General features: G+C 22.9%; 1 protein-coding gene across 3 annotated transcripts in view; it reads left to right on the top strand.

The window, feature by feature from the left end:
* LOC131426540 (uncharacterized) overlaps nt 1-12,598 on the top strand; it is a 174,406-nt gene that overhangs the window by 124,194 nt on the left and 37,614 nt on the right. The window lies entirely within an intron of this gene.

The following is a 12,598-nucleotide window of genomic DNA, read 5'->3' as shown; positions in this document are numbered from 1 at the left end:
CTGTTCGCAAGGAAAAAAAATAAAAACAAACAAACACCAAACGATACGGGGGAGGGTTTCTTCCGCAATTTACTACGAAATATTACGCATGTGGTTTATTTTATGTGTATCAGCGCCAGCCCGTCCTGTCTCTCTTTCTCACACAAAAACACACTCAAAAGCACACACGGAATTCTCTTATCGCCTGACACATCTGGCAAAGGTCACACGACTTGTCTGCTCTATCGGATTCTCGTGGCCCGACTCGAAGAGGATTAGTTGTGGCAGATGCGAATATTTTTTTCATTGGAAGCAACGCCAAGCTTTCATACCTAATTTCGTTGAAGATGAGGGAACTTGACTTTCGGTTTCGATCCAAACGATTGGCCGGAATTAAAATGAAAGAAGGAAAGAACCAGGCCATTCGGGAAGATTAGGTGCACATACACAAACTGCTAACGCACTGATGAGGCTGAGACGAAACTTAAAATCAAGTAAAATTGGGTATTCGACCCTAGCACAAATTTTGGGCTGCATTTTCGAAAGAAGTGTTCATCTTTTGAAGCGATTTAGTTGTGAAGTCATTTTCCCACATCTTCAGATCTTCACACTCAGCAAGTGGGTCAGACATCGATGAAAACAAATGATAGTCGAGAAGGGCTAAGTGTGGGGAGTATGGTGATCGAGATAAAAGTCTGACTTCAGCGTTGGGATGCTGCCTTTCGAATTTCTAATGTCTTATGAAGCATTCTCTGACCGTTTTTTGATTCACAGTTTCCCCTGGTTTGAGACACTCGCACACTATTGCACAGTTGCGTTTTCTCTCTCCGAATCAATTAGGGTTTGCAGTTGACGAAATAGATAAAAAAAGAGAAAATATAAAACGGAAATCAGAAAGATTTTCTTTTGTTTCGATTATAGAGGTTTTAACCTCAAGGTCATTCACCTCTTCGGGCCTGAAAAACGTTCTTACCCTATGTGCGGGGTTGGGAGTTGAACCCAGGTGGGCTGTGTGAAAGGCATCGACTTACCCATCACGCCACCACCCGTTACCAAATAGAGAATTGCAAAGACAACACATGAAATGAATAAAATGAAAAATAGTAACCGAATGAAATCAGGTGATTTTGGCATTAGTTTATAGAGAACATAAGTAAAAAACTTATGCTGAAAAAACCGAAGGTTTCAATTCAAAAACTCAAGAACTCCAATTTCAACTACTAAATCTCAAGGATCTAATTTCGAAAATAAATGGAAAACCCTATAGGAAAAATATAACAGAAAAACGAGATTGTAAACTGAATAATAAAATATTAAAACGAAAATAGAGAAATGACAATACAAAAAAAAATAAAAATTCACCCTCGGTCGGATTGGACCATAAAGGGATAAAAATATACAAAAAAATAACAAAAAAAAAGAAACTGAACACAGAAAAAAGAAAATAGAAAACACAATATTGCAAGCTGAATATAGAAAATCAAATACGGAAAATGGAACATGGCAATGGTAATGGCAAAATTGTAAATAGAAAATGGAAATTGTAAAATGGGAAATACTTTTATTTTGATTTTGATTACGGCGGTTTTAAATTCAAGGTCATTCGCCTCTTCGGCACAGCAAAACTTTTTGATCCCATATGCGGGGTTGGGAATTGTGAATGGAAAATGGAAAATGAATAATGGAACAAATGTGTATTAAGAATATGTAGATATAAAAAAAAACAAATGATTAAAATACGGAAACATGAAGTAATATTAAATATTTTTTTTTGTTTCGATTATAGAGGTTTTAACCTTAAGGTCATTCGCCTCTTCGGACCAGAAAAATTTTCTGACCCTATATGCGGGGTTTGGAATCGAACCCAGGCGGGCTGCGTGAAAGGTATCGACTTACCCATCACGCTATACCCGTCCCCAATATTAAATATTAAATACAAAAACGAAATATGAAACAAAGGAATATAATATAGGAAAATAAAAATTACAATTAAGAACTAAGAATTGGGAATTAAGAATCAGGAATGAAGAATTAAGAGTTAAGAATTATGAATTAAGAGTTAAAAATAAAGTTTGAAAATTAGGAAAAAATCAATAAGAAACAAGAAACAAGAAACAAGAAACAAGAAACAAGAAACAAGAAACAAGAAACAAGAAACAAGAAACAAGAAACAAGAAACAAGAAACAAGAAACAAGAAACAAGAAACAAGAAACAAGAAACAAGAAACAAGAAACAAGAAACAAGAAACAAGAAACAAGAAACAAGAAACAAGAAACAAGAAACAAGAAACAAGAAACAAGAAACAAGAAACAAGAAACAAGAAACAAGAAACAAGAAACAAGAAACAAGAAACAAGAAACAAGAAACAAGAAACAAGAAACAAGAAACAAGAAACAAGAAACAAGAAACAAGAAACAAGAAACAAGAAACAAGAAACAAGAAACAAGAAACAAGAAACAAGAAACAAGAAACAAGAAACAAGAAACAAGAAACAAGAAACAAGAAACAAGAAACAAGAAACAAGAAACAAGAAACAAGAAACAAGAAACAAGAAACAAGAAACAAGAAACAAGAAACAAGAAACAAGAAACAAGAAACAAGAAACAAGAAACAAGAAACAAGAAACAAGAAACAAGAAACAAGAAACAAGAAACAAGAAACAAGAAACAAGAAACAAGAAACAAGAAACAAGAAACAAGAAACAAGAAACAAGAAACAAGAAACAAGAAACAAGAAACAAGAAACAAGAAACAAGAAACAAGAAACAAGAAACAAGAAACAAGAAACAAGAAACAAGAAACAAGAAACAAGAAACAAGAAACAAGAAACAAGAAACAAGAAACAAGAAACAAGAAACAAGAAACAAGAAACAAGAAACAAGAAACAAGAAACAAGAAACAAGAAACAAGAAACAAGAAACAAGAAACAAGAAACAAGAAACAAGAAACAAGAAACAAGAAACAAGAAACAAGAAACAAGAAACAAGAAACAAGAAACAAGAAACAAGAAACAAGAAACAAGAAACAAGAAACAAGAAACAAGAAACAAGAAACAAGAAACAAGAAACAAGAAACAAGAAACAAGAAACAAGAAACAAGAAACAAGAAACAAGAAACAAGAAACAAGAAACAAGAAACAAGAAACAAGAAACAAGAAACAAGAAACAAGAAACAAGAAACAAGAAACAAGAAACAAGAAACAAGAAACAAGAAACAAGAAACAAGAAACAAGAAACAAGAAACAAGAAACAAGAAACAAGAAACAAGAAACAAGAAACAAGAAACAAGAAACAAGAAACAAGAAACAAGAAACAAGAAACAAGAAACAAGAAACAAGAAACAAGAAACAAGAAACAAGAAACAAGAAACAAGAAACAAGAAACAAGAAACAAGAAACAAGAAACAAGAAACAAGAAACAAGAAACAAGAAACAAGAAACAAGAAACAAGAAACAAGAAACAAGAAACAAGAAACAAGAAACAAGAAACAAGAAACAAGAAACAAGAAACAAGAAACAAGAAACAAGAAACAAGAAACAAGAAACAAGAAACAAGAAACAAGAAACAAGAAACAAGAAACAAGAAACAAGAAACAAGAAACAAGAAACAAGAAACAAGAAACAAGAAACAAGAAACAAGAAACAAGAAACAAGAAACAAGAAACAAGAAACAAGAAACAAGAAACAAGAAACAAGAAACAAGAAACAAGAAACAAGAAACAAGAAACAAGAAACAAGAAACAAGAAACAAGAAACAAGAAACAAGAAACAAGAAACAAGAAACAAGAAACAAGAAACAAGAAACAAGAAACAAGAAACAAGAAACAAGAAACAAGAAACAAGAAACAAGAAACAAGAAACAAGAAACAAGAAACAAGAAACAAGAAACAAGAAACAAGAAACAAGAAACAAGAAACAAGAAACAAGAAACAAGAAACAAGAAACAAGAAACAAGAAACAAGAAACAAGAAACAAGAAACAAGAAACAAGAAACAAGAAACAAGAAACAAGAAACAAGAAACAAGAAACAAGAAACAAGAAACAAGAAACAAGAAACAAGAAACAAGAAACAAGAAACAAGAAACAAGAAACAAGAAACAAGAAACAAGAAACAAGAAACAAGAAACAAGAAACAAGAAACAAGAAACAAGAAACAAGAAACAAGAAACAAGAAACAAGAAACAAGAAACAAGAAACAAGAAACAAGAAACAAGAAACAAGAAACAAGAAACAAGAAACAAGAAACAAGAAACAAGAAACAAGAAACAAGAAACAAGAAACAAGAAACAAGAAACAAGAAACAAGAAACAAGAAACAAGAAACAAGAAACAAGAAACAAGAAACAAGAAACAAGAAACAAGAAACAAGAAACAAGAAACAAGAAACAAGAAACAAGAAACAAGAAACAAGAAACAAGAAACAAGAAACAAGAAACAAGAAACAAGAAACAAGAAACAAGAAACAAGAAACAAGAAACAAGAAACAAGAAACAAGAAACAAGAAACAAGAAACAAGAAACAAGAAACAAGAAACAAGAAACAAGAAACAAGAAACAAGAAACAAGAAACAAGAAACAAGAAACAAGAAACAAGAAACAAGAAACAAGAAACAAGAAACAAGAAACAAGAAACAAGAAACAAGAAACAAGAAACAAGAAACAAGAAACAAGAAACAAGAAACAAGAAACAAGAAACAAGAAACAAGAAACAAGAAACAAGAAACAAGAAACAAGAGATAGGAAATAAGAGATAAGAAATAAGAAATAAGAAATAGGAAATAAGAATCAAGAACTAAGAACTAAGAACTAAGAACTAAGAACTAAGAACTAAGAACTAAGAACTAAGAACTAAGAACTAAGAACTAAGAACTAAGAACTAAGAACTAAGAACTAAGAACTAAGAACTAAGAACTAAGAACTAAGAACTAAGAACTAAGAACTAAGAACTAAGAACTAAGAACTAAGAACTAAGAACTAAGAACTAAGAACTAAGAACTAAGAACTAAGAACTAAGAACTAAGAACTAAGAACTAAGAACTAAGAACTAAGAACTAAGAACTAAGAACTAAGAACTAAGAACTAAGAACTAAGAACTAAGAACTAAGAACTAAGAACTAAGAACTAAGAACTAAGAACTAAGAACTAAGAACAAAGAACTAAGAACTAAGAACTAAAAACTAAAAACTAAAAACTAAAAACTAAAAACTAAAAACTAAAAACTAAAAACTAAAAACTAAAAACTAAAAACTAAAAACTAAAAACTAAAAACTAAAAACTAAAAACTAAAAACTAAAACTAAAAACAAAAAACTAAAAACTAAAAACTAAAAACTAAAAACTAAAAACTAAAAACTAAAAACTAAAAACTAAAAACTAAAAACTAAAAACTAAAAACTAAAAACTAAAAACCAAAAACTAAAAACTAAAAACTAAAAACTAAAAACTAAAAACTAAAAACTAAAACTAAAAACTAAAAACTAAAAACTAAAAACTAAAAACTAAAAACTAAAAACTAAAAACTAAAAACTAAAACTAAAAACTAAAAACTAAAAACTAAAACCTAAAAACTAAAAACTAAAAACTAAAAACTAAAAACTAAAAACTAAAAACTAAAAACTAAAAACTAAAAACTAAAAACTAAAAACTAAAAACTAAAAACTAAAAACTAAAAACTAAAAACTAAAAACTAAAAACTAAAAACTAAAAACTAAAAACTAAAAACTAAAAACTAAAAACTAAAAACTAAAAACTAAAAACTAAAAACTAAAAACTAAAAACTAAAAACTAAAAACTAAAAACTAAAAACTAAAAACTAAAAACTAAAAACTAAAAACTAAAAACTAAAAACTAAAAACTAAAAACTAAAAACTAAAAACTAAAAACTAAAAACTAAAAACTAAAAACTAAAAACTAAAAACTAAAAACTAAAAACTAAAAACTAAAAACTAAAAACTAAAAACTAAAAACTAAAAACTAAAAACTAAAAACTAAAAACTAAAAACTAAAAACTAAAAACTAAAAACTAAAAACTAAAAACTAAAAACTAAAAACTAAAAACTAAAAACTAAAAACTAAAAACTAAAAACTAAAAACTAAAAACTAAAAACTAAAAACTAAAAACTAAAAACTAAAAACTAAAAACTAAAAACTAAAAACTAAAAACTAAAAACTAAAAACTAAAAACTAAAACTAAAAACTAAAAACTAAAAACTAAAAACTAAAAACTAAAAACTAAAAACTAAAAACTAAAAACTAAAAACTAAAAACTAAAAACTAAAAACTAAAACTAATTCTTAATTCTTAATTCTTAATTCTTAATTCTTAATTCTTAATTCTTAATTCTTAATCTTAATTCTTAATTCTTAATTCTTAATTCTTAATTCTTAATTCTTAATTCTTAATTCTTAATTCTTAATTCTTAATTCTTAATTCTTAATTCTTAATTCTTAATTCTTAATTCTTAATTCTTAATTCTTAATTCTTAATTCTTAATTCTTAATTCTTAATTCTTAATTCTTAATTCTTAATTCTTAATTCTTAATTCTTAATTCTTAATTCTTAATTCTTAATTCTTAATTCTTAATTCTTAATTCTTAATTCTTAATTCTTAATTCTTAATTCTTAATTCTTAATTCTTAATTCTTAATTCTTAATTCTTAATTCTTAATTCTTAATTCTTAATTCTTAATTCTTAATTCTTAATTCTTAATTCTTAATTCTTAATTCTTAATTCTTAATTCTTAATTCTTAATTCTTAATTCTTAATTCTTAATTCTTAATTCTTAATTCTTAATTCTTAATTCTTAATTCTTAATTCTTAATTCTTAATTCTTAATTCTTAATTCTTAATTCTTAATTCTTAATTCTTAATTCTTAATTCTTAATTCTTAATTCTTAATTCTTAATTCTTAATTCTTAATTCTTAATTCTTAATTCTTAATTCTTAATTCTTAATTCTTAATTCTTAATTCTTAATTCTTAATTCTTAATTCTTAATTCTTAATTCTTAATTCTTAATTCTTAATTCTTAATTCTTAATTCTTAATTCTTAATTCTTAATTCTTAATTCTTAATTCTTAATTCTTAATTCTTAATTCTTAATTCTTAATTCTTAATTCTTAATTCTTAATTCTTAATTCTTAATTCTTAATTCTTAATTCTTAATTCTTAATTCTTAATTCTTAATTCTTAATTCTTAATTCTTAATTCTTAATTCTTAATTCTTAATTCTTAATTCTTAATTCTTAATTCTTAATTCTTAATTCTTAATCTTAATTCTTAATTCTTAATTCTTAATTCTTAATTCTTGATTCTTAATTCTTAATTCTTAATTCTTAATTCTTAATTCTTAATTCTTAATTCTTAATTCTTAATTCTTAATTCTTAATTCTTAATTCTTAATTCTTAATTCTTAATTCTTAATTCTTAATTCTTAATTCTTAATTCTTAATTCTTAATTCTTAATTCTTAATTCTTAATTCTTAATTATTCTTAATTCTAATTCTTAATTCTTAATTCTTAATTCTTAATTCTTAATTCTTAATTCTTAATTCTTAATTCTTAATTCTTAATTCTTAATTCTTAATTCTTAATCTAATTCTTAATTCTTAATTCTTAATTCTTAATTCTTAATTCTTAATTCTTAATCTTAATTCTTAATTCTTAATTCTTAATTCTTAATTCTTAATTCTTAATTCTTAATTCTTAATTCTTAATTCTTAATTCTTAATTCTTAATTCTAATTCTTAATTCTAATTCTTAATTCTTAATTCTTAATTCTTAATTCTTAATCTTAATTCTTAATTCTTAATTCTTAATTCTTAATTCTTAATTCTTAATTCTTAATTCTTAATTCTTAATTCTTAATTCTTAATTCTTAATTCTTAATCTTAATTCTTAATTCTTAATTCTTAATTCTTAATTCTTAATTCTTAATTCTTAATTCTTAATTCTTAATTCTTAATTAATCTTAATTCTTAATTCTAATTCTTAATTCTTAATTCTTAATTCTTAATTCTTAATTCTAATCTTAATTCTTAATTCTTAATTCTTAATTCTTAATTCTTAATTCTTAATTCTAATCTTAATTCATAATTCTTAATTCTTAATTCTTAATTCTTAATTCTTAATTCTTAATTCTTAATTCTTAATTCTTAATTCTTAATCTTAATTCTTAATTCTTAATTCTAATTCTTAATTCTTAATTCTTAATTCTTAATTCTTAATCTATTAATTCTTAATTCTTAATTCTTAATTCTAATTCTTAATTCTTAATTCTTAATTCTTAATTCTTAATTCTTAATTCTTAATTCTTAATTCTTAATTCTTAATTCTTAATTCTTAATTCTTAATTCTTAATTCTTAATTCTTAATTCTTAATTCTTAATTCTTAATTCTTAATTCTTAATTCTTAATTCTTAATTCTTAATTCTTAATTCTTAATTCTTAATTCTTAATTCTTAATTCTTAATTCTTAATTCTTAATTCTTAATTCTTAATTCTTAATTCTTAATTCTTAATTAATCTTAATTCTTAATTCTTAATTCTTAATTCTTAATTCTTAATTCTTAATTCTTAATTCTTAATTCTTAATTCTTAATTCTTAATTCTTAATTCTTAATTCTTAATTCTTAATTCTTAATTCTTAATTCTTAATTCTTAATTCTTAATTCTTAATTCTTAATTCTTAATTCTTAATTCTTAATTCTTAATTCTTAATTCTTAATTCTTAATTCTTAATTCTTAATTCTTAATTCTTAATTCTTAATTCTTAATTCTTAATTCTTAATTCTTAATTCTTAATTCTTAATTCTTAATTCTTAATTCTTAATTCTTAATTCTTAATTCTTAATTCTTAATTCTTAATTTAATTCTTAATTCTTAATTCTTAATTCTTAATTCTTAATTCTTAATTCTTAATTCTTAATTCTTAATTCTTAATTCTTAATTCTTAATTCTTAATTCTTAATTCTTAATTCTTAATTCTTAATTCTTAATTCTTAATTCTTAATTCTTAATTCTTAATTCTTAATTCTTAATTCTTAATTCTTAATTCTTAATTCTTAATTCTTAATTCTTAATTCTTAATTCTTAATTCTTAATTCTTAATCTTAATTCTTAATTCTTAATTCTTAATTCTTAATTCTTAATTCTTAATTCTTAATTCTTAATTCTTAATTCTTAATTCTTAATTCTTAATTCTTAATTCTTAATTCTTAATTCTTAATTCTTAATTCTTAATTCTTAATTCTTAATTCTTAATTCTTAATTCTTAATTCTTAATTCTTAATTCTTAATTCTTAATTCTTAATTCTTAATTCTTAATTCTTAATTCTTAATTCTTAATTCTTAATTCTTAATTCTTAATTCTTAATTCTTAATTCTTAATTCTTAATTCTTAATTCTTAATTCTTAATTCTTAATTCTTAATTCTTAATTCTTAATTCTTAATTCTTAATTCTTAATTCTTAATTCTTAATTCTTAATTCTTAATTCTTAATTCTTAATTCTTAATTCTTAATTCTTAATTCTTAATTCTTAATTCTTAATTCTTAATTCTTAATTCTTAATTCTTAATTCTTAATTCATAATTCTTAATTCTTAATTCTTAATTCTTAATTCTTAATTCTTAATTCTTAATTCTTAATTCTTAATTCTTAATTCTTAATTCTTAATTCTTAATTCTTAATTCTTAATTCTTAATTCTTAATTCTTAATTCTTAATTCTTAATTCTTAATTCTTAATTCTTAATTCTTAATTCTTAATTCTTAATTCTTAATTCTTAATTCTTAATTCTTAATTCTTAATTCTTAATTCTTAATTCTTAATTCTTAATTCTTAATTCTTAATTCTTAATTCTTAATTCTTAATTCTTAATTCTTAATTCTTAATTCTTAATTCTTAATTCTTAATTCTTAATTCTTAATTCTTAATTCTTAATTCTTAATTCTTAATTCTTAATTCTTAATTCTTAATTCTTAATTCTTAATTCTTAATTCTTAATTCTTAATTCTTAATTCTTAATTCTTAATTCTTAATTCTTAATTCTTAATTCTTAATTCTTAATTCTTAATTCTTAATTCTTAATTCTTAATTCTTAATTCTTAATTCTTAATTCTTAATTCTTAATTCTTAATTCTTAATTCTTAATTCTTAATTCTTAATTTTTAATTTTTAATTCTTAGTTCTTAGTTCTTAGTTTCTAGTTTTTAGTTTTTAGTTTTTAGTTTTTAGTTTTTAGTTTTTAGTTTAGTTTTTAGTTTTTAGTTTTTAGTTTTTAGTTTTTAGTTTTTAGTTTTTAATTTTTAGTTTTTAGTTTTTAGTTTTTAGTTTTTAGTTTTTAGTTTTTAGTTTTTAGTTTTTAGTTTTTAGTTTTTAGTTTTTAGTTTTTAGTTTTTAGTTTTTAGTTTTTAGTTTTTAGTTTTTAGTTTTTAGTTTTTAGTTTTTAGTTTTTAGTTTTTAGTTTTTAGTTTTTAGTTTTTAGTTTTTAGTTTTTAGTTTTTAGTTTTTAGTTTTTAGTTTTTAGTTTTTAGTTTTTAGTTTTTAGTTTTTAGTTTTTAGTTTTTAGTTTTTAGTTTTTAGTTTTTAGTTTTTAGTTTTTAGTTTTTAGTTTTTAGTTTTTAGTTTTTAGTTTTTAGTTTTTAGTTTTTAGTTTTTAGTTTTTAGTTTTTAGTTTTTAGTTTTTAGTTTTTAGTTTTTAGTTTTTAGTTTTTAGTTTTTAGTTTTTAGTTTTTAGTTTTTAGTTTTTAGTTTTTAGTTTTTAGTTTTTAGTTTTTAGTTTTTAGTTTTTAGTTTTTAGTTTTTAGTTTTTAGTTTTTAGTTTTTAGTTTTTAGTTTTTAGTTTTTAGTTTTTAGTTTTTAGTTTTTAGTTTTTAGTTTTTAGTTTTTAGTTTTTAGTTTTTAGTTTTTAGTTTTTAGTTTTTAGTTTTTAGTTTTTAGTTTTTAGTTTTTAGTTTTTAGTTTTTAGTTTTTAGTTTTTAGTTTTTAGTTTTTAGTTTTTAGTTTTTAGTTTTTAGTTTTTAGTTTTTAGTTTTTAGTTTTTAGTTTTTAGTTTTTAGTTTTTAGTTTTTAGTTTTTAGTTTTTAGTTTTTAGTTTTTAGTTTTTAGTTTTTAGTTTTTAGTTTTTAGTTTTTAGTTTTTAGTTTTTAGTTCTTAGTTCTTAGTTCTTAGTTCTTAGTTCTTAGTTCTTGATTCTTATTTCCTATTTCTTATTTATTATTTCTTATCTCTTATTTCCTATCTCTTGTTTCTTATTTCTTATTTCTTATTTTTTATTTGTTATTCCTTATTTGTTATTCCTTATTTCTTATTTCTTATTTCTTATTTCTTGTTTCTTGTTTCTTGTTTCTTGTTTCTTGTTTCTTGTTTCTTGTTTCTTGTTTCTTGTTTCTTGTTTCTTGTTTCTTGTTTCTTGTTTCTTGTTTCTTGTTTCTTGTTTCTTGTTTCTTGTTTCTTGTTTCTTGTTTCTTGTTTCTTGTTTCTTGTTTCTTGTTTCTTGTTTCTTGTTTCTTGTTTCTTGTTTCTTGTTTCTTGTTTCTTGTTTCTTGTTTCTTGTTTCTTGTTTCTTGTTTCTTGTTTCTTGTTTCTTGTTTCTTGTTTCTTGTTTCTTGTTTCTTGTTTCTTGTTTCTTGTTTCTTGTTTCTTGTTTCTTGTTTCTTGTTTCTTGTTTCTTGTTTCTTGTTTCTTGTTTCTTGTTTCTTGTTTCTTGTTTCTTGTTTCTTGTTTCTTGTTTCTTGTTTCTTGTTTCTTGTTTCTTGTTTCTTGTTTCTTGTTTCTTGTTTCTTGTTTCTTGTTTCTTGTTTCTTGTTTCTTGTTTCTTGTTTCTTGTTTCTTGTTTCTTGTTTCTTGTTTCTTGTTTCTTGTTTCTTGTTTCTTGTTTCTTGTTTCTTGTTTCTTGTTTCTTGTTTCTTGTTTCTTGTTTCTTGTTTCTTGTTTCTTGTTTCTTGTTTCTTGTTTCTTGTTTCTTGTTTCTTGTTTCTTGTTTCTTGTTTCTTGTTTCTTGTTTCTTGTTTCTTGTTTCTTGTTTCTTGTTTCTTGTTTCTTGTTTCTTGTTTCTTGTTTCTTGTTTCTTGTTTCTTGTTTCTTGTTTCTTGTTTCTTGTTTCTTGTTTCTTGTTTCTTGTTTCTTGTTTCTTGTTTCTTGTTTCTTGTTTCTTGTTTCTTGTTTCTTGTTTCTTGTTTCTTGTTTCTTGTTTCTTGTTTCTTGTTTCTTGTTTCTTGTTTCTTGTTTCTTGTTTCTTGTTTCTTGTTTCTTGTTTCTTGTTTCTTGTTTCTTGTTTCTTGTTTCTTGTTTCTTGTTTCTTGTTTCTTGTTTCTTGTTTCTTGTTTCTTGTTTCTTGTTTCTTGTTTCTTGTTTCTTGTTTCTTGTTTCTTGTTTCTTGTTTCTTGTTTCTTGTTTCTTGTTTCTTGTTTCTTGTTTCTTGTTTCTTGTTTCTTGTTTCTTGTTTCTTGTTTCTTGTTTCTTGTTTCTTGTTTCTTGTTTCTTGTTTCTTGTTTCTTGTTTCTTGTTTCTTGTTTCTTGTTTCTTGTTTCTTGTTTCTTGTTTCTTGTTTCTTGTTTCTTGTTTCTTGTTTCTTGTTTCTTGTTTCTTGTTTCTTGTTTCTTGTTTCTTGTTTCTTGTTTCTT

The sequence above is a fragment of the Malaya genurostris genome, chromosome 1 (genome assembly GCF_030247185.1).
Source record: "Malaya genurostris strain Urasoe2022 chromosome 1, Malgen_1.1, whole genome shotgun sequence".
NCBI classification, from domain to species: Eukaryota; Metazoa; Arthropoda; class Insecta; order Diptera; family Culicidae; genus Malaya; species Malaya genurostris.
Note: the sequence above shows the minus strand (reverse complement) of the source record. Positions and strands in the feature narration are given on the sequence as shown.